The 26116-nt window shown below is 45.1% G+C and overlaps 1 pseudogene across 1 annotated transcript; it reads left to right on the top strand.

The window, feature by feature from the left end:
* Positions 1-874: 874 nt before the first annotated feature.
* On the top strand, positions 875-25122 carry LOC106800131 (acyl-coenzyme A synthetase ACSM2B, mitochondrial-like; annotated as a pseudogene). The gene is made up of 14 exons (XR_015556450.1): positions 875-2254; positions 5007-5217; positions 7540-7745; positions 9019-9175; positions 10604-10760; positions 13392-13471; positions 13684-13807; positions 14926-15006; positions 16111-16211; positions 18089-18219; positions 18335-18434; positions 19540-19659; positions 23391-23477; positions 25111-25122. The product of XR_015556450.1 is annotated as an acyl-coenzyme A synthetase ACSM2B, mitochondrial-like (transcript).
* Positions 25123-26116: the final 994 nt, after the last annotated feature.

The following is a 26116-nucleotide window of genomic DNA, read 5'->3' as shown; positions in this document are numbered from 1 at the left end:
ATAACTTCGTCAAGAGCACACAGCTCAAAAGTAGGAAAATCCAAATTCAAATCTAGATGGACTTCAGGCCCTCAGGCCTGAACCGTGAGTTTCTACTGCATGGTTGTGGATGCAGAAGTTGCCAACCACTGGAGCTGAAGAACCAGCTACGATCCTGGAGGAGATCACGTGTGGAGTGAGTGCAGATAAAGGAGACAAGGAGGAATCATCAAAAGACTGGAATAAGAGGAAAATCAGGTGAAAAAAAGGACTAAAGGAGGTGAGAGAATGTACCTCAAGCCCATGGGAGCTCTGTTTCTCTCTCCCTGGTTGGAGCATGAAATTGCTGTCAGTCCTGGGCATAAATCTCCTTTTTACCGCCTGGATTAAAAGAACAGTCCCTGCTGGCCCCCAAGGTTCTGGGGCTGTGCAATTCACAAACACAACATGGAGGACTGGCATTACCCCAAGTAGGGCTCTGGCTTGTCCACAGTTAATGATTAGCTGTGCTCTCCTCAAAGGCTGGGGGAATTCTGGAACTCTCTGCTCGATTAGCTATGCTCTCCTCCAAGGCTGTAAGGATTCTGGAGCTGTCTGCTCAGGAGAAGGGTAGACCAAGAGATCCCCAGAGAGACTTCCTGAAGGGACTTGGCAGGTGAACACTGCTGCAAGGAGTGGACTGATGGGATCATGCCTCATGATGGCTCTAACCAATCTTTAGAAGTCAGGGCCATTGAGGCGAGTGAAAATCCCCAGGGGAAAGCAGTCTGCAATCCCTAGGGTCCTCGAAAGGGAATATCTGCCAGGTCTGAGGGAGGAGGCCGCACTGGGCAAAGGAAGCGGGGCCTTTAGCACAACAAAAGGGGGGACTGGGGTATGTGGGAGAAGGGTGGTCAAAGAGGAATAGGAGTGGGTGGTGATCAGGGAAGGAGGCATCTCTGAGGAGGTGAGGCCAGAAGAATGAGAAAGAGCCAGCCACGGAAAGAGAGAGGGACCGGCAGGAACAAAAGCAATCAATATTCATGCCCGGGAGCTGCTAAGGAAATCTTCACTCCTTCTTCTTCACTCTACAAATCTTGTTCTTTTGGAAAATAGGAGAGTAGGCACAAGTGTCAGAGACCCTGAGCATTCTGGCTGCTGCTGCCTAGGTAACGGGATAGAAATGCAGCCAATTGGCAAGACTCCTGGAATCAAAGGTCATTAGACTTAAATTCTGCAACCCCCATCAAGGTGCACATGGAGGAACTCAGAGACCAGCCTGCACAGCCTTGGAACTACCTTCCCTGGAGCCAGTGCATAGATGGAAACGATAATTACAACTGTTACAATTTCTACAGTGCTTCTCTGTGTTAGGTTCTCTGTGCTGGATGCTTAGTATTCAAGATGTCTCAGTCAAGGTTCAGTTGAAGGAAATAGATGCTACTTGTATTAGTCAGCATTTACCACAGTAGCAAACATCCGGGACATCTCAGGAGCTTGTAACCATGCATATTTTCCCCCTGGGTCTGTGGGTTGGCCATGGATTTGCTGGGCTCAGCTCAACTCACATGTGCTGTCATTCTGGGACCCAGGCTGAAGGTAGGCACCTGTCTGAGACATGCTGCTCTCATGACAGAGGGCAGAGATGCAAGAGTTCCTGACCAACCACACCATCTCATGCACTCGTTGACCAAAGCGTATCCCATGGGCAAGCCAGAGTCAATGAGAGCTGGATACCACTTGACGTTCTGAAAGATTTCACTGGGCAAGTCACATGAAAATGAATGGGGACATATATCCTACTACAAGGAGGGGGCAAATTGTTGGGAACAACAATTCAGTCTACCATACCATTGTTTTTTAAGCACGAAGGGATTTATTGCATGGAATTGGGTGTTCACAGAGGTGCTGGAGAGATAGGATCTAGACAGGTTGTTGTGTTTTTGGAGAATGGCACACCAGAAGGAAACTGAAATGGATGCTGAGTGCCAATTCACTCATAAGCACAACACATTAATTTCTGGAAGATCCCTGTAAGGCTGGGATGAATCTCCTTAAGGAACTGATGACTATACAGGAAAGACTCACCTCTGTCTCCTGTTTCCTTCACAGGTCTGACTATGCACTGGCTGCGGAGACTCCAGGGGCTTAGTATCCTGTCGGGGCTCAGATGTCCCGTCGCACTGTCCACATTCTCACCAGGAAACTGGCAGCCCTGCAGTGGGGCCACCAAGAAGTCCCTGCCAAGTTTAACTTTGCTAGTGTTGTGGTGGATCATTGGGCTGGCGTGGAGAAGGTAGTGGGGTAGGGGAAGAGGCACAGAGTTGGACAAATTGACTGAGTTCATTAATCACCCGTTCGTTCAATAAATATTTATTGAGCACTTACATGTCAGGCACTAGGATGAGCTATGAAGATGTCTACTTTCTATGAAGGCAGCACGGGGTGGGAGCAAGAGAGCATGAACGTGGCAGAAAGACGAGCCTAGGAGATTGGTGCAGAGTGGACAGCTGACACACAGTTTGCTGCACATACTGCATGTGCTCTGTTGTGACCTCCCAGAGTGAAACAAGGACTAATGTGTTGGGGTCATAGAGGAGGTGGCTTTGGGTTTAATAAGAGAAAGTCAGCACTGACCAAAGACTGAATCAGTCTTCTCAGAAAGTTATGCATCCTTGTCATCAAGGGTGTGTAAGCAGGATGGCCACTAGGCAGGGATTGTCAGAAGTGCTCCAACATGAGACATCAGAGAAAGAGAGTGATGCAGAAATTTCTAATTTTCTTTTCCTGCCTGGAGTTCTATAATTCCACCTCATTCACTGCTGATCCTGCCACTCCTTCACTTGAAGTTCTGTGCGCTTTTGTGGAGGAAAGAAGGATTCATCTTGGCTGGGATTGGGGGAGAGGTGGATCTGCCAGCATGGGCTTAAAAGAATGGCACTCAAAGGGAATCATAACCGTGGTGTTGTCATGAGGACCCGACACCGTGATACAACCTTAGTGCAGAAATCACCAGTGCTGGGCCTCTAGGCTGGAGATGGCTTGTGGTGCAGAGTTCTTAAAAAAATTTGGTGAACATTTTAAAATTGAAAAATTTCAGATAAAAATTTATATTTCTGGCTTTTCTATAAAAGTTAGACCTCCTTAAAATAATGAGGAAGGCCTTTACTACCATGACTCAAAATCCTGAATCCATAAAAGAAGTGATTTAATAAATCTGCTACATAAACATCGAAAAACCTCTCCATTGACAACACTATAAGCAAAATCAAAAGACTAATGACAACCAGGGGAAAAATGTTCAACTCATACCACAGCAGAAGAGTTAATATCCCTAACACAGAAAGAGCTCCTAGAAGTCAAGAATGGAAAGACACAACCCAACGTAAAAGTGGGCAAAGTAGATGAAAGGAGAGTTCACAGAAAAGTGAACTCGAATGGCCCTTAAATATAAGAAAAAATGCTCAGCCTCACTCCTAAGAAGAGTAATGAAAATTAAAACTTAACTGAAATAAAATTTTTTACCTCCCAGTGCAGTTAAATATAAAAGTTTGACAATATGCTCTGTGTGCAGGGCTATGAGGAAATGGACACTCACACATTACTGGGCAAAGTGCAAAATGGTACAACTCTATGGAGAGGAATTTTGAAATATCTAACCCAATTACCAATACATTTTCTCTTTGACTTGCATTATTGCTCTCAAACTGTGATACGGGGACTGCTGAGGATACCAGAGACTGTGAAATCAAAACTATCTCAAAACAAAACTAAGACAAATTGGAACCCTTTTGTGTCACCGATGGAAATGTAAAATGGTACAGCTTCCATGGAAAACAATGTGGCAGCTCCTCAAAAAATTTAAAATAATTAAATGATTTTAAAAATTAAATAATTAAAATAATTACCATATAATCCAGCAATTCCACTTTTAGGTATATACCCCAAAGAATCAGAAGCAGGGTCTTGAAGAGATATTTGTACACCCCTGCTCATCGTTATTTACAATAGCCGAAAGGTAGGAACAACCCAATGTCCGTCAGTGGACGAATGGATAAACAAAATCGGCATATCCATACAAGGAATATTATTCAACGTTAGAGAAGAATGAAATTCTGATGTCTGCTACAACATAGATGAACCTTGAAGACATTATATTGTGAAATAAACGAGACACAAAAGGACAAATATTGTGTGATTCCATTTGTATGAGGTGCCTAAAGTAGTCAAATTCATAGAGACAGAAAGTAGAGTGATGGTTACCAGGCTGGTGGGGAGGTGAGACTGGGGAGTTGTTGTATAATGGGTACAGAGTTTCAGTTTTGGATGATGAAAAAGTTCTGGAGCAGGCTAGTGGTGATGGTTACACAATAATGTAAATGTACTTCATGTCACTGAACTGTACACTTAAAAATAGTTTGAATGGCAAATTTTATGTTATATACATTTTACCACAATAAAAAAGGAAAACAAAGATAAATACACAGAGAGAACGGGAGAGAGAGAAATAAATTAATAAATAAATAAATAAATACACAAATCTAAGGTAACAGTTGCCTTCTTCACTTTCACTCTCTCACAAGTGCACAGTGGCATTTTCCAGAGGCTCCATGATGGGTGATCCTGCAACAAAGTAAGTGCAGAAACAGAAAAGAAAATCCAACTGTCTTCTGTTAAGGAAGACGTTAAAGAGATTTGCAACCATGTAAACTGATGCCTCTCTTCTCGTTATTTTGTTTGTTTTGGAAAGTATACTTACCTCTGTATCAAAATGTATCCTATTTGTGGTACTGTATAATGGGTTTATTACTGTTACTTTTAAAAGCACACGTTTATAAAATTTCTCAGTTTTAATTTCTAGTACAGTAAATATTGATAGAATCCATATAAATAAAAATTCTTTAGGGTTTTTAATACTTCTAAGAATGTATAGGGGTCCTGAGATTAAAAAGCTGACTAAGCATTGGTGGGGCAATCCCAAGACGGGCATTTATTCTATGTGCTCATGTACCAGCCCAGCCTGATCAGTAGGTCTTCTCTTTCTGCAGGCTGGGAAGTGGCCACCCAGCCCAGCCCTGTGGTGCGTGAGCAGTGATGAGGATGAAGTGATGTGGAACTTCAGCCAACTACGTGGACTCAGCCAGCAGGTGGCCGATGTCCTCTTGGGGGCGTGTGGCCTGCAGCGTGGGGACCGTGTGGTGGTGGTGCTGCCCTGAGTGCCTGAGTGGTGGCTGGTGACCCTGGGCTGCATGCGAGCAGGTTGGTAATTGAGCACCTGGACTGGGCACTGTCTCCCTTGTGAAAGAAACTGATGGCAGAGAAGTGCAACCACCACCCCCTCAAAGATGCCCCCTCCCCATAGCGTGCTGTCCCTCCTCGTATGGAAATACTATCCTTCTTCCATTTATTTATGCAAACTATGTGCCAAGCACTATGCTAGAGGTTGCTAGTATGGGGTGAACAAAACATGGTCTGTGTACTCATGGGACTTACAGGTCTTTGGAGAAAGATAGCTATTAAACTATTAATTGCACACATAATTATTTAGTCACAATTTTGACAAGTGGCATGAGAATTTCATAAGAACCTATTAAAGAAAATTTGGCAAACTGTCACTTGTTGGCCACATCCAGCCCACCGCCTGTTTTTGTAAATAAAGTTTTATTGGAACACAGCCATGCCCTGCTCAGAGGTTCTCTGGTTGCTTTTGCACAATAATGGCAGACTTGAGCAGTTGGGACAGACAACGTCTGGCCCACAAAGCCTAAAATATTTACTGTTGGCCCTTTGCAGAAAAAGTTTGACAATCTTGCTGTAAAAGGAGACTCTAACTGACTAATCTGAGGGGGTCACAGAAGGCTCAGTGGAAGTGAAATTTGGGCTGAGATCTGAAGGATGAGTAGGATTTGGCCAGGAGGAGAGGCAGAGAGGAGTGCTCCAAGCAGAGGGAATGCACAGAGGGGAGGGAGGCTTGAAAATGATGAGAGAAGCTGCAAGGACGTCTGTGTGCCTGGAGTCCAGGCAGCGAGGAGGAAGGGTGGCAAATGGGCCTGGAAAGATGGGTGGGCGCTGAACTGCAGACCCTAGGGGCCGTGGTAAGGGTTCTGGCCTTTATCCAGTGAGGAATGGGAAACCGTGGACGTATTGAGTGATGTGATCATTTTCTGTTTGTACAAGGTCACTCTGGTTGGTACGTAGACAATAGGATGAAGGAGGACAAGAACGGGGGTGAGAAACCCAGATGGGAGACGAGGGATGATGGCGGCTTCAACTTGGCTGGGGTGGTGGAGGTGGAGATGAGTGGATGGGTTTAGGAGACAATGAGGAGGAAGCTTATAGCAGGATTTTCTGATGAATGACATATGGTAAAGGAAGAAGGCCAGGGAGATGGAGAAGTCACAGACACTTGGGCAACTGAGTGGATGCGGCTCTCTTTCACTGGAGTGAGGGACACAGGGAGAAGCAGGCATGGGGGTGTTGGGGAAATACGACTAGTTCAATTTGGTAACTGTTGAGTTCGGGGTACCTGGGTGATGTTCAAGAAGGGATGAGGAGTTCTAGTTATGAGATAAATAAGTCCTGGTGGTTATAAGATAAATAAGTCCTGGGGATGTACTGTACAGCATGAGGACTATAGTTAACAACACTGTATCATATATTTGAAAGTTGCTAGGGGAATAGATCTTAAATAGATCTTTCTCATCACAAGAAAAAAAATTTGTAATTACGTGTGGTGATGGATGTTAACCTATTGTGGTAATCATTTCACAATGTATACGTACATCAAATTACAGACATACCTCATTTTATTGTGCCTTGCTTTATTGCGCTTCACAGATGTTGTGTTTTTTACAAGACCCTCCACCAGCAAAAAGATTACAACTCACTGAAGGCTCAGATGATGGTTAGCATTTTTTAGCAATAAAGTATTTTTTATGTGGCTCCTGAAATGCTGAGAGTGGAAAGAAAGTGAACCAGGGGTAAGAGCTATTTAACAGGAGGAACGTGTGAAATCAGTTTCATAAAATGTGAAACATAAGTCTAGTTACTCTCCAAAAGAATAAAACAAAGTCACAAGAGTTTCTTCAAGATAGAAACAAAAGCAAAGAAAGACCAAGAGCACTCTTGCCTACGCAAGTGCATTCAGGGTCCCAGGTTTGGGAGAAACAGCCGGGACCTAGAGCACCACCGTGCTGCAGGACCACAGACAGTTCCAGGTCCTTTCCTTATTTTAGTGACTGTGTGAGTCTGGATACAGGAAACTCCTGCAGGGCGTTTTATGTGGAGTCGGGGTGGAGGGGTTGTACTGGCCTTAGACTGTCAATGGTGTGACATTAGGTAACTCAGTTTTTCTCCTTAGTCTCAGTGGACTCCTTACAGCTCTGACAACCCAGGGAAATCTGGGTTGAAATCACTCTCTGATGCTCAGTGCCATTGTTATTATTACTCCCCATTGGTCACTACTACCCAACCTCCTCCCCGCCCCCCCATTTACTCCCCACTGGCTGTTTACATCGGTCTTCTCTGGGGAAGAAGACAACCCTCCCTTCCAGTTCTCTCTAAGCCATTTGGCTTCTCCAGGCCTCGTCTTCATGCCCCGGACTATCCAAATGAAAGCCAAGACGTTCTGTATAGGCTACAGCTGTCCAAGGCCAGGGCCATCGTGGCTGGGGATGAAGTGGCCCAGGCAGTGGACACCGTGGCACGTGGCTGCCCTTCTCTGAAAATGAAGCTACTGGTGTCTGAGAAAAGCCAGAATGGGTGGCTGGACCTCAAAACACTACTGCGTTGAGTATCTACATGTCTTAGCCTGAGTTTTCACCAAAAGTGGAAAGAGAACCATGCACTTCTGTGCAGGTGCTTTATTGGGGAGGTCCAGGGAGCAGAGTGTGGGACTGGGGAGAGTGAAGCAGGGAAAAAGGAAAAGCTAATGCAAGAGTTTATTATTGAGTCACTGCACAGATAAGTGGCGCTTGATCTGTAGGAACCTTCTGAGGAGCACACCGAATGCCTCTCAGGATTGTCCACTAGAGGATTGACCATGTTGACCCATCAGCGCCCGACCCCCAGTGGTGGAGAGTTGCACTGGGGGGCATTATCTACCCCACACTTCTGGGCTACACATGATGCAGAGCAGGCTCAGAGTCCCATGCCCTGATGGCAACAGAGAAGCCCTGGGGCACAAAGTGAATCATCCATGGTCCACAATAGAAACACCGTATGCATTGAAACTCACCCAGAGCTGTTCACTGCAACCATTTCTGGAATCAGAGGTGAGGCCAAGAGTGTATGAGGCAAAACACAAGAGAAGGCTCGTAGACTGAGTTTCCAGGCTCCTCTTCCCACCTTCTGTATCTCTAAGCTAGGCTACTTCTCATTTCAGAGGACTCTATGTGTCCTTCCAGGCGTTGACAGCAGGACTGGCTGGAAGAATGAGTTTTCCTGTCACGTGTCTGAAATCTCCGCATTAGAGACACATACCTTAGGAAACCCGTGGGGGGAATGAAAGCTTTTCTAATTTCATGGTCTTTAAGATAAGTGTCAGAGAAGTAGACAGCATGAGCCTAGCTTTGAGACTTAAAATTGGGACACTGGAGGAGGGGTCCGGGAGATGTGCGGATGCTTCATGGGAATGGAAGAGGGTGTCCTGGGAAAATTCATACTAACTGAGCACCTTCTCCTCACCTGGTATCATGCTGGGGTTCCCAACAACAATCAGATCAACATTTATTGAGTTCTTTCTCATTTCCTTTGTATTACAGTTAACTTTCTCAATAACTCAATAAAACAGACAGGTATTGTTGATCCCATTTCACAGATATGGAAAGTGAGACTCAGAGAATTTAAATAAATGGTCCAACATTACACAGTTAACAAAGTGCCAAACCCGAGTGGTTTTCAAGCCCAAGTCTGACTGACTCAGAATCTCATAATCTTCACCTTTCATCAGCCCCCCTCTGAAGTGGGTTGGCTGACTTGCCCTTGCCAGCGTGGGGGGAGGTGGGAAGAGATGAGTCACCAGGACATCTGGTGTCCAGGGCAGATCTGAGAAGGTGACAGTCCGTGTCTCTGTCAGAGAAACATCCACACATCGCTGTGTGGAGACTGGAAGCCAAGAAGCAGCTGCCATCGACTTCACCAGCGGGACCAGTGGTCTTCCCAAGATGGCACAACACTCCCACTCAAGCCTGGGCATCAAGGCCAGGATGGATGCTGGGTAAGAAGAGCTCTTTCTTTACAGAGAACTACACGACCAGGCCTTGAGACTTGCCTGAGCTCAAATTGAGTTCTACTGGGGTGGGCTACCATCTGATGCTTCTGAGATAGACGGTTGGGAAGGGGGACACGAGGGAGCATGGCTTAGCAAGCTGGGTATCCAGTGACCTCTGGTGGACATTTCTGTTTCAGATAACATGGGATCTCAACACCTCTTCAATGCTTTGAGCCACGTGTCTAGTAGACTGAATGATTAACATCAAGGTTGTATGCGTTTCTCCCCAGACTCCTCTGTGTCTTGTCCTTCGGGGTGCTGGTAATTTGCTTTGATGCTACAGATTCCAAGAGGGCCTTTTTGTCAGCAGCAAATTACTTTTCAAATCCATTGAAGTAGAAGCTGTAACTGGGTTAATTAGATGAACTGAGGTCTCAGAATTTCTGGATCTCAGATCTCCTAATTCAGAATGTCTTTCCCCTCTACATCAACCCTGTCAGTGGAATCAGGAAATACCACGCCAAGTTTGTCATGCCATAATAACAGAGCTCTTCAGGGTCTTTTTCAGTGGATCCTGCTTACCATGTTAATTTTATTATTTGAAGTGGAAAAATATTTTAATGCAAAAAACCCTCAAAAACTTAAGTGCCCCACATGTGAGCCAGTGGTGCCAGAAAATTAAATTGTTTAATAGAAATTATTTCATGGAAAAGCTATAGTAAAATGCAGTTTCTAAAAGATGAGAAGATAAATCACTTCTAGGATATTAAATTCCCAGCCCCTCCAAAATTTGGCCCTAATAGGCTATGACCCAATTTCTCTACAGAACTGAAAGCATTAATTATCTTCAGGAAGGGACACACACTATGGAGATTCCCAGCCACAAGGAAGTTCTTCATGTCTAGCCTAAATCATTTTTGCTTTAAGACAGGCCTAATACCTTTTATTCTGGCCTGAAGAAAGGGAACAAGTTTTGCCCTGTACCAGACCCTCAGCTGTGCTCAGGAAATTCATGATTCTTCAAGAAAAGATAACCAAAGGTCTACCCAGCCAAACTTGAACTTAGCAAGGCCTCTTGTTAGAATATTCAATCAGGTGTCTTCCTTTAGTAAACATTACCTGGGTGGTTACCATACACCAAAACTGTACTACATTCTGGGGATAAAATGAGTGAGACCCAATTACCTAAGTCATGGGAGCTGGGGTCACACCTTGTGAATACTTGTCCCTTCTTGATACAGGATGTGTGGAGAGAAAACTTCTTCCCCCTGCCTGCTCACACACACACTCCTACAAACATACATAAACACACTCAGGTCCACACGCACGTGTGCACACAGACCTACCCCTCGCCACACGTATGCACACACTCATGCTCCACTCACCCAAGCATGCACTCATGTATATGTACTTGTGTTTCCTCCATGTTCTCAGCATGTGGACAGAGCTGAAAGCCTCTGGCATAATATGGACCATCTCAGACACAGCTTGGATATTGAACCTCTTGGCTTCGTTTCTGGAACCCTGGACATCAGGAGCATGCACATTTATCCATCTCTTACCAAAGTTTGACCCGCTGGTCATTCTAAAGGTAAGAGAGGATCCAGTTTGCACCAGATGGTCAGAGTGAGCCCAAGGTTTGCACACTCCAGTTTATTGCAGTTTCTTTCAATTCACCTAATTTTGACAAACCCTTGTCACACAGATGGACAGTGGTTAGTAAGTGAGATGGAAATGGTCCCTTCTCTCATAGAGCTCATGGTCCATGGAAGGAGACAGACCCATATACAGATAAAAGAAATATATTCAGGAGACAGGCATCATGGGTCATTCATTTACTCAATACATATTTAATGGTGTCAAGTATCAGATGGATGGTGGTGAATCAAGTGTAAAAGAGAGGAATGGAATATTGGAGGTGGTGCCATATGTATGTGTATGTGCACGTTTGTGTGTACGTGTGTGTGCATATAGTGCAATCATCTTAAGTATATAGCTTGAAAATAATTTACCTATGTTAGACACTTTATTAGTCAGCTCAGGCTGCTGTAACAAAATAGCATAGACTGGGTGGCTTAAACAACAGACATTTACTTCTCATAGTTCTGGAGGCTGAGAGTCTGAGATCAGGGGCCCAGCATGGTTGGGTTCCTGGTGACAACTCTCTTCTTGGCTTGCAGAAGGCTGCCTTTCCCTCTGTCTCCACATGGTGGAGAGAGCGAGTTCAGGTGTCACTTCCTCTTCTTATAAGGACACTAACCCCATCATGGAAGCCCTGCTCTTGTGACCTCATCTAAATCTAATTATCTCCCAAAGGCCCCACCTCCAAATATCACATGGGAAGCTGGGCTTCAGCATGTGGATTGCAGGGGACACAACATTCAGTCCATAGAAGACACCCATGTAACCCCCACCAGATCAAGATGTGAAACATTCCCACCACTGCAGACAGTGCTCATACCCCCTCAGGCCGTTGTCCATACCCCTTCATAAGTTAATCATTCTTTTGGCCTCTACCACCATAGATTAATTTAGCCTCTTCTTAAACTTCGTATAAGTGGAATCATACAATATGTAATCTTTTGTGCCTGGCTTCTTTGACTCAACATTCCCTGTGATTACTGTCCAGATTGTTGCACATATTAGAAGTTTGTTCTCTTCAATTGCTGTATAGTATTCCATTCTGTGGATCCATCACAATTTCTTTTTCCATCCTGTTGTTGATGGACATCAGGGTTATTTCCAGTTTGGGGCTGTTATCTACAAGAAGTTTTGAAGAATAAATATGAGTTTTTCTAGTGGAACTTGATGGGGTAGCCATTAAATGAAATCTATAAACCACATTACCCTGGGGCAACAAAGCAATGGAAATGGGCTCATTTTGCCTGCAAAGTCATGCCCTACGTTGGACTCTGTTGTGATAGGGAGTTGGGTCACTGGCATCCTGGGGCCTCCAGGTCTCTGTAGCAGTTGACGGCCCACCCAGACTTCTGTTTTGCTGGCAACAGAGACCCCAGGAGCAAACTGAGGCATGGATGATGTCCTTAAAGGTCAAAAGGTCTGGCGTGGTCTGGGTTCTCTCAGGAGATTCTCTTCAGATGATTTTGTCATTCTCTGTTTTAAACAAAAACTTACTCTGCCTCCTTCCAAAAAAGGATTTGAAGTGGCTTTTAAGCATCACAAATAGAAAAAAACAACAACATGAAAACAATGTAAAATTATAAAGCCTATTAGGAAAATACAGGGTGGAGATGGAGAAGAGGGGAAACTAAAGAGAGTAAGGAGAAGTACAGCAAATAACTGGATAATTGCATGTTGAGCTTCCTGTAAGGCAAGGCAGTAAGGGAAATGGGATGATCTTCATGACTTATACCAGTTCATCAAGAGCACTCAGAGGAAATAATTACATCATGCACTAATGTTTATCATTTTTTCTATATATTTTTGCCTAAACCATCTTTGTAATAAATTCTTCACAAAGCAAAGCATGGATGGAGGTGGTGTTACATAACAGTTGAGAGTACAGGGTGCAAATGCTGGTTCTACTACTTGCTGGCTCTGTGACCTTGGGCGAGTTACTTAACTCTCTGAGTCAGTTTTCCCCTCTTTAAAATGGGAGTGATAATACGAACTCTGTGAGGTTATTGTGAGAATTCAATGAGATAGCACAGGGCCTGGCAAGTATTCAGTACTGGCTGTTTTTTAGTAGCACATCTTCTGAATTGTCTATATGCGATGTTAACTTTTCAAAGCAGTTTTATACCTGAATTATGTCCCAAAAATATTTTTAGGATAATAGGGCTGTAATTAATCTATTATAAAGCTTGTCCTAGGAGGTTAAGGGACTTAATCAAGACCACACAGCTGATTTGCTACAGTGGCTGATCTCTTTCCCTTGGTGACTGGGGATTTATGTAATTCTAGAGGTGTGTTTATGGGGGCATCTCATTACGTTGACAGGAATAGGTTGCTAGGATTTGATAAAAATGTTCTAAGTTAGTCCTGGACCTTTTCTCTATAATGATAGGTGGTCATTTCTCTGTCCTTTTTGGTTTGAGGGTGCGTGAGAATTGGGGCTCATTTGGCCTGAAATAGACACAGCAAAGAAGCTAGGATTTAAATCCGGAGCCCACCTCCACAGCTCATGCTCATAACCACTGTGCCTACCAGTTAGTTTGGCATCTGACCTGATGGGCAGTGTCAGCTGGCTCTCTCCCTCCAGGCCCTGCCCAGCTCCCCAGTCAACAATGTGGTAGGAGCCCCCATCATTTACTGGATGTTGGTTCAACAGGATCTTTCCAGGCGACGGGGCTTTAGGGATTGGAAAGAGCCTCTGGTCTATTGGCGCCTCCTCCTGCCTCCCCCACATACACACGTGCTCATCTATCTGGCCCTCTGAGCACAGTTAGCCCCATGAAGCTAACTTCATCGTCAAAGCACCTAGAATCCAGCTCTAGGCAGAGTTTGGTTCCAGGGAGGCTCAGGGGAACACTTACCTCTCTTCTCTTTTTCAGGTATAAGTTTCCATATCTACAGAACTGCTTCAGCAGAGGGGAGACCTTCCTTCCAGACACTCTGGAGAGCTGGAGGGCCCAGACAGGACTGGACATCCGAGAATTCTATGGCCAGACAGAAATGGTCCCTGCTCCTAGAACCATGGGCTGGTGAATGGGCTTGAAAGGCTCTTTGATAATAAAAACATGAGCCACCATTTATCATGTGTTTATTCAGTGAATATTTATTGAGCACTTACTATGAGATAGATATTGACAATTCAGCAGAAATAAAACAGGCAAAGCTCCTGCTCTCACAGAGATGACATTCTAGTGGGAGTCAGGAGAGAGACATAAACTAATAAATATATGACGTGGCAGATGGTGAGAAGTTCTGTGGAGAGAAGTCAAGCAGGTGAGATGGGGTGAGGCAGGATGAGGGGCTGCTGTTTCAGGTATGGTGGTCAGGAAAGTCCCCTGCAGCGGGGTAGCGTCTCTGCAGAGAACTGAGTTTATCGAACATGCAGGCACTGTACTAAGCTGCTCAGATTGAAGTGAGGGGTGGGGAGAGGAACCCACTAGGACCCAACCTCACCTGCTGAGAGACCTTCTTGGAACTCTTGGGGCCCTGGGAGCATGATGTGGATTCCCGTCGCTCTACACTATGCCACTTACCCAAACTACCTGGGGAATCCTTCCCCAACTCCTTTCCCAGTGCTTCTTCTCAGCACTCTCAGGACTTCTCGCCTCCTCCTCTCTACTCTTTTACCTTACATCCTTCTATGGCTAATGGGTCCCCTGGCAGAACTCCCGAGAAGACTCATGGCAGGGCTGTGATATGGAAGAACTTTGCACATGTGGGGAAGGACAATGGAGTCATGGCAAGGGCTTCCAGCCTTTCATAGGAGGCCATGTTTAGGGTCTGCTCACTTGGCCACCAGCATCTCTGTAGGATTCATTTCAGGATTCAAGCAGAGCTGGTCCTCTTATGGGAGATAATTTAATCCCATGTTATTTTAAAGGACTTTTTGTGTCTGTGGTCTCTTATTAAAGTATGGCTCCTTCTAAAGAGATTATAATGTGGTTAGTTCCTCTTCCCTGGGGAGTTGTAAAGGCGGGAGCCAGGGAAAGGGGAGGGAGGGAGCCACCAAATGAGAGGCCACTTCAGGACTGTGTCAGGACCTGCTCTGTTGAGTCTTTCTTTCTTTTTCTGTGACCTGTGATCCTCCTGAAGTTTGCTGATCCGCCCACCACTTCCCACAGGGAATCACCTGCAGAGTTTCCAAGACAATGAGAATCAGACCTGGCCGCCTGGGACCTGCCATTCCCCATTATGATGTGCAGGTTTGTTAGGGGCACTAAGGAGGAAGGGAAAACACCATTTTTTCAGTAATTTACTTATTACATTGCTCATTGAGGAAAAACAATAGCAAGTAAAGATATTAAAATAATATTTAAGAAGGAGGGAGGGAGAAAGGGAGGAACGAAGACAGAAAGGAAGAGAAAAGAGAAAATTATTCATATGTTTATCATCCAGAGAAAAGTGCTTTGAAGAGCTAGCCAATTGGCTAGCTCATTAGTTATATAAATATATACATTAAAAAAAAATAAGGATGACTCTTATCATTTTGTAACTCACTTTTATCACTGATCAGTCTTGGGTGACCCTCTTTCCGGGTCAGTTAGCACCAATCTACAGCATGATTTTTCATGACTGCATAGTAGACAGTGTGGCTCCACCACTCTTTACACCTTGTGTTGGTCAATAGGTGATTTCCAAATTTTTCGCTAGTAAAAACAACACTACAATGAATATGCTGTAGCTAAAATTTTGCTCCTTTCCCTTATTTCTTTGGGTTAAATCCCAAGAAATAGAATGTGTGTATGTGTATCTATGGTTATGTGTGTGGGTGTATGTATCTAAAGGGTAACAATTTTTATTCAGTGTTATGTGTAATTGTCTGCTCTCCCACCCCTGACTGTGATAACCATTTACAGAGCCCTTTTTTTAGTATCTTATTTCATTCTCGTACAATCCTGTGAAATAAGCTGTCATTATCTGTTTTACAGAGGAAGGCCCTGAGATGTAGAGTTTAAATAGCTCAAAGACAACTAACTAGTAAGACAGCAGAGTCATCATTTGAGTTTTGATCTGTCTGAGGTCCATAGGCCTCAAAGCTAATGGGAGGCTATTATATTTTCTCAGCTCCTAAGGCCAGAAGAATCTTCCCAAGCTCCTCTGGTGCAGTCTCAATAAGGGGCTTCTCCTAAACCATCCCAGGCTGATGGATTGGAGATCTGGGTTTAAAACTCTTGTCTTCCCTTGGTTTCTGGCTCTTGTTTTCAGTGACCACTAGTGAAAGGGTCTTCTATTTGACCAACTCAGCCCTTCCACACTGCCGTTCAAGCCATTTCCTGTTACGCAGATCAATCTGCTTCTTCCTCCAGGTCATAGGTGACGAGGGCAATGTCCTGCCCCTGGTGCAGAAGGAGACTTGGGCATCAGGGTCAAGCCCATCAGGCCTATAGGCATCTTCTCTGGCTATGTGGTGAGGAACCCCCTCTCGTCTCTCTGTCCCCTGGTGGGGATAGGGGTTCTGAGAGGGATGAGAGAGGCAAAGTTATGAACTTCCCAAGAGGCATTGGGAAGACATAGGGACAAGGGGGAGTTCAGTGTCCAAGAATGGGCACTTTGCCAAGAGAAGAGATTGGCCATTCACCCCTGCCATCCTTAGCCCATCACTAAGACCCCATTTGAAGAATCATCTTTCTCCAGACACCCCTTTCCACCGCCAAGAAGTGTTTCATGCCAGAAAGCTTATTGCCTCTCAACTGTATACAGCGGTGTTTTCCCAAGGGCAGCCCTGCCCCCACCCCCAACTATTGTCTCTGCTCCGTGCCGCTGATCTCCTTCAGAGCCATGCTAGACACTACATTGAGACCACCATTTGGTTTCAAGGTACCTTCAGACCTTGCCACATTAGAAATAGGTGATTCTTGAGTCTAACCGGCTCACTTTACAGGTAAGGATGGTGAAGCCAAAGATTACAAGACTCATCCAAGCCCGTTATCATTGAAAAATGGGCAGGGAAGACCTCAAACACATTAAATAATAAATGAAATAATAAATCCAATAATAATCGTTGCTACCATTTGTTGAGTGCTTACTATGTGATAAGCCCTGTCCCAAAGCACTTCGCATACATTAAACTCATTGGATCCTCCCAATGACCCTATGAAGTCCTTGGAAACAAATTGCTTGAGTTCAGAACCCTGCTCCACTATTTACTGTGTGATCTTGGGCAAGTTACTGGTCTCTCATGCCTCAGTTTCCTCACCTGTAAAATATGTATTATAATATCTCTCGGCGTTATTATGGATATCTAAAGGCATGAATCTTTGTAAAACACTTAGAACAGTGCTACGTAAGAGTGTGTGAAATAAAAGAATTTCTGTAGATCCAAATGATCACTTCCACTGTACAGAGGAAAGTCAAGCCCCAGAGAAGAGGGCACAGCCGCACTGGGTGCTTCTCCAAGCATTTCGTGTGTGCTGTCCCCTCTATCCTCATGCGCCAGGATTCTCCCCACTCGACAGATGGGAAACAGACTCAGGAGTTGGTGGGTTGACTCAAGGACGCAGAGTTAACGCCAGCAGGGGCTGCATGGTGACCAGGAGAAAGAGTCAAGCTGGTGGCCAAGAGATTTGGTTTCTGGTCTCAGCTCTGCCAGCTGTAATGGCTGTTTGGCCTCTGACAGGCCTCTTGATCTCTCTGATCTTCAGTACCCCTATTTTCCAAATGAGGAGGCTAGGCTGTGAATTCCCTATGCTGCCTTCTAACCCAGTGACTGAACATCCAACCTGGAGCCCACACCTCAACACTTGAACAAACACTTGATATAAAGATGCGCTAACAAGGGGCAAACCTCAGACTTTCTCACTGCTCATGAAAAAGTGCCTCAGCTGAATAGAGGGGCCCGGCCACTGTAGAAATATGCACAATGCCCGGGACCCTGGGGGTTTGCTATTGTTATCTCTAGAACTTTCAGATCTAACAAAGGAGCCAAGAAGAATGTCTAATAAACTTTGGTGCCCTTGAGCAGGGTCATGGAGTGCAGCCGGGGTTAGGCTGACCGTTGAAGGGAAGGAGGAATCGGTCAGGGAAAGCGCCCTAGAGCTTGGGTGAGTGAAGCATCAATATGACCCGTCAGACTGAACCCCAGGGAGCAGGTGAGAGGCCCTGGGGGAATAACTAAAATACAGAGGGAAGTCCAGTTCCACCCGGGGGCTGGGGTTGACAGGTTCAGGACAAGCCCACCGTGTTTAGTTGTTCAAGTTGTAAAAGCACAACCTGCCGTCTGTTCATGGCAGCCCTGGGCCAGAGCACTTAGGCTTTGCAGGCACAACGACTCTGTCTACTCACCAGGACAGTCTTGAGAAGACAGCAGCCAACATTCGAGGGGATTTTTGGCTCCTGGGAGACTGGGGAATCAAGGACGAAGATGGATATTTCTAGCTCATGGGGTGGGCAGATGGTATCATTAACTCCAGTGGTGAGCTTGGCTTCTGGGCTGGGAAGGGTAATCTGGATCGTTATTCTGGCTGGTTCTAGACTTTGGGGCTGGCCTAGAGGTTGTGTCCAGGCTTCTCTGAAGGACAGGTTCTCCTACAGATACCGGATTGGACCCTCAGAGGTGGAGAGTGCACTGATGGAGCACCCCGCTGTGGTGGAGGAGGCTGTTGTCAGCAGCCCGGACCCCATCCGAGGAGAGGTGATGGGCGAGCAGCAGCTTGGGGGTCTGCAGATTTGGTAGACAAGGGCAGTATAGAATGGTGGTTAAGAGCATGGACTCTGGAGGCTGGACAGCCTGGGTCCAAATCTTAGCCCTGTCGGTTACCAGCTGTGTGAGCTTGGGCGAGTTATTTAGCTTCTCTGAGCCTCAGTTTCTCATCCATAAGATGAGGGGTTGTTGTGAGGATTAAATGTGTTAATATTTGTAAAGTGCTTGGAATAAGGCTTGGCACACAGCAAGCACCACATAAGGTCTATTATTATGGGGCTGAAGGGATTCCACTGCTGTTTGGCATTTGAATGAGAATCTGATCCCTGATGAGAGGAATGAGGAGGAATTTGAGGCAAGAGATAGAGCCCCTGAGCCATGGGGTCAACAGTGAGAATACAGGGAAGAAGAAAGACCCCTGTAATGCCAGAGTTATAGGAATAGGCCAGATGGAGTCTAACAGAGCCTGGTGTGTGTGTAGGGAAAGGGTAAGGTGCAGACGTGTGGGCTGATGTCCAAGGACGTTTCTGTAGGAAGTTGACCATGTGAAACCTCTGGAAGGTAAGGGATATATCACCCATGGAAATATGGGAGCCACTAGGCAAATGGGGCCCGAAGGGGATCCTCTACTGAGAAAACCCTGTGTGCCAAGCACTGAGCTAAGCTGTGCATATGAATTCATTTCATTTCCCGTGAAAGTAAGTATGACAATTGGAGCTCCATTTTATAGGCACACAAACTGTAGTTTGGAGAGGTTAAAGTCATTTAGGCTCGTAGTCCCCAGTCTTTATTTTCCTCTCTTCTCTTATATCTAGTTTCTCCCCATCACTCTCCATTGTCCCAGGGATATGAGGTGAGCCTGGTCTCAATCTACAGTCCTACCTGTGCATCCAATAAGCCACTTGAGAGAGAGGTGGAATCTTGGCCATTATTATCCTCAGTTTCTCCCTTTCCCCTGCCCCGGATATCTGGAGGAGTAATTGAGGGGATATACAGGTGATAGCTGTGGTGGAAGTCATAACACTGATTTTGCACTATCCTAGGAGATGACGACACACTCTGACCCCTTCTCTCTTGGCCCTCATCCTCGCTGCAGGTAGTGAAGGCATTTGTGGTCCTGGCCCCACGGTCTCTGTCCCATGACCCAGACCAGCTCACCAAGGAGCTGCAGCAGCACGTGAAGTCAGTGATGGCCCCGTACAAATACCTGAGGAAGGTGAGGCCTCTGGGCTCCTGAACTTGAGGAAGGAGGGATGGTTCTCCACTTGTATTTCTCTCCTTCAGGCAGAGAATGAGGACTCTAATTCCAAAGTTCTGCATGACTATGATCAAGAAAGCCCAACTGTCTAGAAGCCTGAAAATTGTCCTTAGACTTTAACTCGCTCTAAATTGCAAGTAGGATGCTCCCATGGGAACAAGTTCTAGCCAATACCTGGCCTACATTCCCACTCTCTGCACTGAGGTCTTGCTATATTATTCAGGAATCTCTCAGTTGCAAGTGACAGAAATCCCACTTGAAGTTTATTGTGCACACAATTGAAAAGTCCAGGGGTGGGTGAAGCTTTAGTTACGGCTGGTAACAGGCATTCAAATGATGTGGTCAGAGATGTCTCTTTCACCCCTTGACTCTCCTTCTTTCTGTATTGGCTTCATTTCTTGAAATGCTCTCCCTTTGTCATGGCCCCCAGAAGCTCCAAATATACATTTTTAGCAGCTTAGCAAATCCCAGTAGAAGAAGAGCATCTTTTTCCCCAAAGGCACCAGCAAAATTCTTCACGTTAATTATCATTGGACCAATTCAGGTCATGTGTCCATCTTAAACCAATCCCTGCAACCAGGGGATGGGACACTCTGATTGGCCAGTTCTGGATCATGTGATCACTCAGGAGCTAGCGCAGGAAGGATGGGAGAGAGAGCTGCCCTGCACCTATGACATGGACTGAGTGAGGGAGGGGTGGCTTCTTACAGGAAAATGGAAGTGCTCCTACCAGAAAAGGCAAAAAAGCATAGAATCCACTATACCTGTTTTCAGCTGTTTTCACTCTGGGGCAGAGAACTAAACCATGGAGGTTGACACAGAAAGAGGACCCAGTTTTTGGAGCTGGCTACAAGATAGGAGCTTGCCCCAGGGAAAGAAAACAGATTTATTTTTTTGTGTCTGGGGTAGAAGGTGAGAGCAAGCACGTTAAGCCTCAAGCCCCTCAGATCCTCGTGTAACCCGGATGCTCACTGACGCTTTGTCAGCACAGGCTAATTGTCACAGGTGGTTTCTGAGAAGCAGACTCTGGGAAGGAGGCTAACCTGCAGAGCTTTATCAGGGAGTGCTTTGGTATCAACACCTGTGGAAGGAGATGGATGGGAAGGGAGCAGGATTGGGCAGAAGGTGAAGTTGCACTATGATGTAGTTTCAGTGGGGGGCCTCAGCCGACCCCATGGGGAGTTCTGAAGCTAAGACAACCTTTCAGGCTTTCCTGAGGGAGTGGAGGGGGCAGAGGGGAGGGCATTTGTAGCCCCATGTGGGTCAGGCATGGATGCAGGCTGCCCTGGGAAGGGGCCGTGGCCCTGGGAGAGACAGCTCTCCTTAGCTGTGCACTCTCCAAAGAGGTCTGGCAGTGGGGAAGTAAGCCTTTTGTTCCTCCAGGGGAATATGGCAGCACTTTAAAGAGTCCACTGCACAGACTTTCAGTCTGAAACTGATAGAGAGGCAGTATAGCACAGTCTCTGGAATCAGACTGTTGCATTCAAAATCCATCTCACCACTTAGTTACTCAACAATCTCTGTGCCTCAGTTTCCTTATCTGTACAATGGGGATAATGACTGTTTCACAGGTTGTTATGAAGAAAAGTTAATATTTGTGAAGCATAAGTCACTTAGAAGAGTGACTGGTACATAATAAACATTTAATAAGTATTTTACAAGGAGACTAGAAATCCAATAACACCAAATATATTAAGAATTTTGAATTGAAACTGAGTATTTGGGAGGATCCGGTGGAGAGGTCCTATCACACAGTGTAACAGTGTATTACTCAGTAGATGTGTCTCTTTTTACAAGTCTCCCCTTTAGAATGCCCCGGGCAGCAGGTTCCTTCCACCTCCTCCCTCCTTCCAGCAACCATACCCTTCTGCTCCCTTCTTTTTATCTATCTGTCTGTCTGTCTATCTATCTATCTATCTATCTATATCTATCTATCTATCTGTCTGTCTGTCTGTCTATCTATCTATATCTATCTATCTATCTATCTATCTCATTGAGGTCGTATTGGTTTATAACATTGTGTAATTTCAGATGTACATTATTATATATTAGTTTCTGTATAGATTGTATCTTGCTCACCCTCAATAGTCTAGTTTTTATCCGTCACCATACATATGTGCCCCTTTACGTCTTTCGCCCCCTGCCCCCTTCCCCCTCTGGTAACCACTAATCTGTTCTCCTTATTCGTGTGTTTGTTTATCTTCCACATAAGAGTGAAATCATATGGTGTTTGTCTTTCTCTCTCTGGCTTATTTTGCTTAATATAATGCCTTCAAGGTCCATCAATGTTATTGTAAATGGGATGATTTTGTCTTTTTTTGTGGCTGAATAGTATTCCTGTGTGTGTGTGTGTGTGTGTGTGTGTGTGTGTCACATCTTCTTTGTCCATTAATCAGTTTTTGGGCACTTGGGTTGCTTCCATGTCTTGGCTATTGTGAATAATGCTGCAATGAACATAGGGGTGCATAAATTTCTTTGTACTGTTGATTGTATGTTCTTCATAATATGCAGAGTAGCTTTCTTCTTAGCATTAAACCTGGATCTCCCCTGTGGCTTCCTTCTACTTTCTATCTACACTCCAGGGGCAAAATAGTAAATATTTTAGGTTATACTGTCTTTGTTGCAACTGCTCAATTCTGCCCTTGTAGTGTGAAAGCAGCCAGAGACAATTGTAAATGAATGGGTGTGGCTGTGTTTCAATAAAACTTTATTTACTAAAACAGGAGGAGGCCTGAATTTTGCCCATAGGCTATAGTTTGCCAAGCCCTGCTCTATCCCACTGTGATCTTAACAAACTCCTTCTTCAGCAATGTCAGTCTTGCTTTATGGAGGATTCCCACATCAGCTGCTAAGAAGATACTTTTTTCATATCTGTGTCCCTATTGTTATTATTTTTATTAAATCCGAGACCATCTGACTCCTAGACCACTGCCCTGGCAAGCTGAACCATATAATGGGAAGCCTCAATGAATTATCTTCAACATCCATATATTAGGATTCAGGAATATTAGAGGTGGTGAGGTCCTCGATATCCAACATTCCTTTTCACAGGTGAGAAAAGTGAAATTGGAGAGATTTTATAGTTTTGCCAAGGATGCACCAACAGGAAATGACTGAGATGGAATTCAAAACCAGGCTTCCTAACTCTTAGATGTCTGTTCTCTCCAGTCTAGCTTAATAACCTCAGTTTATATTTTTGGGTGTTTACCCCATGCTAAGAATTTAGCCTTGGAATCTCATTTTTTCCTCACAACAACTCAACAAAGTTGTTGCTATCCTCCGGCTTACTCAGTGGGGAAACCGAGTCTCCTAAAAGCCAAGTGACCCGACCAAAGCAGGCGAGTGGTAGAGGAAAGACTGGAGCCCAGAGAGTCTGACGTCAAAGCTCAGGTGTCTGATGTGTCGTGTTGTGTTCACATACTGCTTTTCCCCTGGTCTAGAGTATGTCAGAGACCAGCTGACCGACTTTATGTCCAGTTCCAGCCATTCTCCTCTTGTCCTTGTCCCCGAGCACTTTCTGAAGCTTCTTATTGCACAGGGGGCTTCCCTGGGTGTTTTCCAGGCTCAGTCCTCACTCACCTGGAGCCTCCAGCCTCAAGAGCTTCCCTTCACCCTATAGCAGTTCATCTGAAAAATCTAACCCCATTGGGGTCATGGACAGCCCATCCTCCACTGATTTTTCCCAACAGTTGGAGTTTGTCTTGGACCTGCCCAAGACTGTCACGGGGAAAACCCAGAGACAAGGACTGCAAGAGGTCTGGGCAGGCCGGGGCTCGGTGAGACCTGCAGGGGCCTTTCCTGTGCATCCTGCCCTTCTCCCCCTCCATTTCCCTTTGGGTCTTCTGCCTTCCCCTGGGGATATGAGATTCTTTATGGCAAGACATACGTGTGATTTTTGTCTTTCCTTGGTTATGAGCTCAAAATCTTCCATGTTAGATGTTGAAAGAAGAAAGAGAGGAAATGAGAGAGAAGAAAGGAGAGGGGAACAGAGAAAAGGAAAGAAAAATAAGAGAGAAAAAGAATAAAACAGCAAGAAAGAGCAACTGAGAAAGAAAAGGAGGGAAGGTAGAAAGAATTGGAGAGAAGGAAAGAAAGAGAAGGAAGGAAGAGAGGAAGGGAAGAAGGGAGGAAGGAAGGAAGGAGAAAAAAGAAAAGAAAGAGCTGGATAAACAGAAGCAAGCAGAAAACTAGATCTTAGAAATGAAAGGCCAGGGTGCCCCATCTCACCCCTGGGACAAGACCTCCATACAGAGAGGCTTGGGTATGTGGTTAGGACAGTGGCATCATCCTCAAGTCACCCCAGACATTAGGGCATTCATGACCAGTGGAGGGGAACCACCATTTATTGAGCATTTGCCACGTGTCAGACACAGTCCTAGCCTGTCACGTTTTATCTCGGTGTGGCATCTACAGACCTCAGGTCATAGCTGTGAGAACAGTGTGGGCACCTTGAAAAAGTCTCCCTTCCCCCATGGCTCATGTTTGTGGTGGTGTCTTCTCCTCCTGGAATCAAGTAACAAAATCATTTTTAAATTAAGACCCTGAGGATTCTCTTTGGGGAAAACAAAGAAGGGGAAAGTGGCATTGGTGAAAGATAAATCACAGACTCAGTTCCTGGGGCCTCTGGGACCCCAGAGCCGGGAGTCCAGGAGGAGGAGGGAGGTGAGGACCATGAGGGCTTCACCACAACCCAGAGATGGAGGGTGAAACTTCCTAGCAGATTCAAGTGAGCTGGAGAAGAGAGCAAAGGATCTCTTAGGATCCCTGACTCTTGTCAAGAATACTGAGTAATAATAACAACAACAGTAATGATAATATCAATCAGTTACCCAGCACTTGCCAGGTATCAGGCACTGTGCCAAGCAAACACACGTATTAATCCTGCTTAATGTTCGCAGTCACCCTTTGCTTAAGGTACTGTTATTTTTCCTCCTTGACAGAGGAGGAAACTAAGACTTGGAGAGATTAAGTCATATTCCCCAAAGTCACACAGCCTCAGGTTCCCACACAGGCCTGTCTGCCTGCAATGCCCATGCACCCCTTCAATCTGCCTGCCTGCTCTTCTGGCCCTTGACAAAGCACTTCTCTTATAGTCCTCTTTTAAAACATCCACTAGAATGTGGATATGCTGTGATATACTCCTCCTGGAGTCCACTAAAATATGCCAGAGTTTTGTTTGGCCTAGTAGAGAAACGCAATCTGCTAATCAAATAGCAAAACTTTGCTTTTCACAATCTGGATTTATCAATGTTTAAGGGAGTATCATTTAACTGAGAGCTTCCAAGAATTTAAAATGTGGTAGATTGCTCATCCTGACACTTGCACTGCTATCTTTATCCCATAGCGAGAAGGTCTTGGGTCATATCCCTTTACTCAGTACCCAGTCCACACTCTCCTTACCTCTTCCAGGCTCAGGAATGATTGATGATGGGAAGGCACACCTGTAGGGGAAGTCTGTGACCTACCTGAAGAAAAGGATCTGGCTCTCCTCCCTCCACTCCATCCCCTTCTCCAAATGGCTTGTATAAAGCAATCACAATATTCAGCCAGTGTCTTTCAGATTGGCTGAAAGATTGGCTTACTGTGACTACAATGAAATCACCACCTCTTGTCTTTTTCAGGATGAGATAAAGATAGACCACCTCATACCTCCTGTGCTTATCTAGTAAAAGCCTTTCTAGTCTAGTAGAAGTCCTAGGCTGGCTGCAATTATCCGTAGATAGAAAGATGAACTTACTCTGGAGAAGGGGAGTCACCTCGGTGAACATTCAATATTATTTCAACATCAGGTTCAAGTTGTGAAATGACAGAAGGGGTGGCCATTATATCACATGATAAAGAGTTGAGACTTCATCTGGAGAGTAATGAACTCAGTCAACAGTGCATTTCTAAATGATTACCTTGGTAGCTGAGTGGTGAATGTATTAAAGGAGAATTTGAGAAATGCTTAGAAGAATGCCTTCTCCTTGGAACTTGATGACTTAGTGACTAAATAAGGCAGATGGGATTAAGGGAAAGGAGGCACTGAATGATGAGGTCTCGGTTTTTGATTAGGTAAACTGGGATAGGTGGTTATAATACTTTCTGAGAGGAACAGATTTGGAGGCAGGAACATTGAATCAGATCTGGTCATGTTAATTTATCTGTGTTATCTATGGAATATCAAGATTAGCAGTAATCACTTGGGTATTTAAGTTTGAACTCAGGGAGAGGTCAAGATTTTAAATGTGGCTTAGGAAATTATTAAGAGAAAGAGAGAGAGATGGAGAGAGTAAACATGGAATGAGAGGAATTGTTGGCTGAGGATGAGTTCTTGGAGAACAATAATATTTAAAGAGAAGGAAGAGGAAGAGAACTCCATGGACAATGTTGAGAAAGAAGACTCAGAAAAGGCAGGGTATGATAATAGAAAGAT

This window comes from Ceratotherium simum, chromosome 26 (genome assembly GCF_057802395.1).
Source record: "Ceratotherium simum simum isolate JZ-2026a chromosome 26, ASM5780239v1, whole genome shotgun sequence".
NCBI lineage: Eukaryota > Metazoa > Chordata > Mammalia > Perissodactyla > Rhinocerotidae > Ceratotherium > Ceratotherium simum.
This window is presented reverse-complemented; position numbering and strand designations above follow the sequence as displayed.